This window comes from Sinocyclocheilus anshuiensis, unplaced genomic scaffold (assembly GCF_001515605.1).
Source record: "Sinocyclocheilus anshuiensis isolate Anshui unplaced genomic scaffold, SAMN03320099.WGS_v1.1 scaffold183, whole genome shotgun sequence".
Taxonomy (NCBI): Eukaryota; Metazoa; Chordata; class Actinopteri; order Cypriniformes; family Cyprinidae; genus Sinocyclocheilus; species Sinocyclocheilus anshuiensis.
In genome coordinates, this window is record NW_015548309.1 from 3,002,077 (window position 1) to 3,005,508 (window position 3,432).

Below are 3,432 nucleotides of genomic sequence, written 5' to 3' on the forward strand. Positions count from 1 at the left end.
TTTAATAGCGCCCACTGCATGGCATTCTGGGTCATATTATGATACAACTCAGAGGATGAGCGAACGCAAGGGTCACTGCGTGAGTTTCCAAACAAGTAACATCAAAACTACAGCTTCATTATTACCCAAATGAACCACTAGTCACTAGTTGGTGTAGAAGATTATTTATTTTATTTTATGATTTTATTTAAATGTATTTTATGTTTGTTTTGTTTTGTTTTGTTTTATTTGTGCTAATATTAGAAAACACAAATATGGTTATTAATCTATTGGTCACACAATTTTACAACATTTCAACTTGTAAAGCTAATGTATATTTCATTTATTTATTTTATTTTATTTCAGTCAGTCAGTCCAGAGCTTATATAGCTAGTGCATCCAGTTTTTTATTTTATTTTATTTATACTAATATTGGCTAATAATAAAAATACAAATATGGTTATTTATTTTATTTTATGATTTTATTTAAATGTATTTTATGTTTGTTTTGTTTTGTTTTGTTTTATTTGTGCTAATATTAGAAAACACAAATATGGTTATTAATCTATTGTTCACACAATTTTACAACATTTCAACTTGTAAAGCTAATGTATATCGCAAGGGTCACTGCGTGAGTTTCCAAACAAGTAACATCAAAACTACAGCTTCATTATTACCCAAATGAACCACTAGTCACTAGTTGGTGAGCAAGAACTCGGTGAGTCCGCTGTGAACACATCTGCTGATGTCAGCAGGTGGCTGAGCTCAAACCGCTTGGTGCCGCTTGCTCAGGAAATGACAGTCTTCTGAGGACTCTTGGGTGGATGAGGAGTGTTCATCTGGAAATCTGACCCATGAGTTTAGTTTCATGATAAACTCTTTGCCTTGTATGTGATAGAATACATGTTTCATTGTCGTGCCTGTGTTTCATAATTTGCTTAAATTCGAATAAAATGAATAGGTATGTACCGTTTCATTAGATTTTTCCTTATTATTATTATTATTATTATTATTATATGAAATGTCTAATATAATTATACTAATACGTTGTGTATTATTATTATTTATTAGTGATTAAACATTTTATAAGAATAAAATTATTATTATTATATTAAATGTCTAATAAAATTATACTAATACGTTTTGTGTTATTATTATCATTAGTGATTAAACATTTTATAAGAATAAAAGGACAAAGCAAACTAAATGGTACCTAAATTATTCTTAAAAATTGAGAGAGGGTAAAATGGCACCAAACATACAAGTAAGCCAGGCTAATTTTTTTATTTCCTCTCTCCCTTTTAAACAACATGCATCTTGTGCAGGAAATTATATGATTACAACATTTCAACTTGTAAAGCTAATGTATATTTATTTAATTTAATTTTAATTAATTTTTTTAGTTTTTTATTTATACTAATATTTGCTAACATTAGAAAATATAAATATGTGTACTAGTATATTGTACACAGACATTTTACCATATTTATTTATTTATTCATTCATTCATTCATTCCCAAAAGATCCATGCATAATAAGACTAGGAAAGTAAAACCAGGGGCCTTAAACCAAAAATTACCTTGAGGCCGCCTAGGAAAATTGCTTGGCTTGCTTGGCTTGTTTGGTTTTGGGCCTGCAGGATGGTGGTTTCAACTGCTGCTTTATAAAACCCCTGTTCAGCATGGTCTACAATTACCTATAAAAAAGGTAATTGGACCTCCTGATCATGGCTGTGCATGAATTAACTGTAAATCGAAAAAAAGATTCCTTGATTACAAAAACACACTGCAGCCCTATAACAGCAGCAGAACTACTAGATTCCCTTGAAATGCTGTTGTTTGTGGATTCTGCCCGCGGTACATTCGCTTCCTCCTGAGTTAATGCTGTTTAGGGAGCCACTACAGGAGGCAGGTCTCCATGCTCTCCAAAAACGCCTTCAACTGCGAAATCTAAGCCAGGCTAATTTTTTTATTTCCTCTCTCCCTTTTAAACAACATGCATCTTGTGCAGGAAATTATATGAATGCACACCTTTAAAATAAAATAAAATAAAATAAAATAAAATAAAATAAAGCAAAGCAGCTGCTCATCTGACATAGGTAAAAGAATCTTTCAGTACACTTGTTTCCAATTTGCAAGGCCCGTGACGCCTCATTTTGGCAATGTCTGAGGCTTCATGTGGGATTAAACCCGCATACATTATTGATAAATGATCTCCTCCATTTCTATACATCTTTCTTTTAATCTAAGCCACTGGATTGTATGAAATTTGACCATTTTGACCATTGATTAGGCTTTTTAGTCAAACCACAGTTAGATATTAATTTCAGTGTTTGCTTATGCTTTGTAGTGCCTTTTGAGTTTTGTAGTTTGTGTATAATACTGCTTTGCAAATCTGTATGTCAGTACTTTACATTTTGCTTACCGTTACATTATTTATTACATCTGGAGCAACTTTGGCATGCCAGCATTTCACCTGAGGCATCGTTTGCATAAACACTGAAATGAAATTAAGGCATCTTATGAGCTCATTTACGAGAGATGTCCATAAAGTTTATTAGTCACTAGAAATGTTTATGATGGAGGCGATTCACATCTCATGCTCTCTCCTTGGTCTCTCTGATCTCAGTATTAGGCTGCATCCCAGTCTGCACTTCTACTAGTGAAAGTGTGCACTTTGCCAGTAATGAATAAAGTACACACTTTTCAGTGTAAACTATGACAGTACACTAGTGCTGGGACATATGGCCAAATCATACAATTACCTTGAAACCCCAAACCTCTTTGTCTCACACTGTTTGTTTTTGCATGTAAGCATTTTTAATTAATGAATTAATTAATTTGTTTGTTTGTTTGTTTGTTTGTTTGTATATCTTCCTCAGTATTTTTGTCTCATTTTCAGTTCAAATATCTAAACATTCCTAAATCAAGATACAATTATTTGAGAAGCAAAATAACAAGTTGTATTTTCTGAAAATGTGTCAAAATCAAGTTACTTTACACATAAACTGAGGGAAAAAAAATCCTTTTAAAATAAGTTTATTTTTCTTACCCCATTGCCAGATGTTCACTTGATTTTGATCAGTTTTGCAGAAAATAAAGAAACAATTCACCCCAAAATTGACATTTTCTCACCCTCAGGCCATCCAAGATAGACAATTAAAGACCTGTGATGTAAAAAGCTGTGCGTTTGTAAGAAACAAGTCCATCATTAACCATTTTAAACCTGAAACAGTCACTTCTAGCCAAAATACAAGTCCATAATCCATAACATTTTCACTTCCTCCAGTGAAAAAGTTGTCTCGTCTGAATCAGGAGAAAAATATGCACAGATCAAACACTGTTTACAAGTGAAAAACAGTACAAAACATGTTCTAAAAAAAAAAAAGTTGGTGGATTTTGATGTGAGAATCATGTTTTTATCAGCTGTTTGGACTCTCATTCTGACGGCACC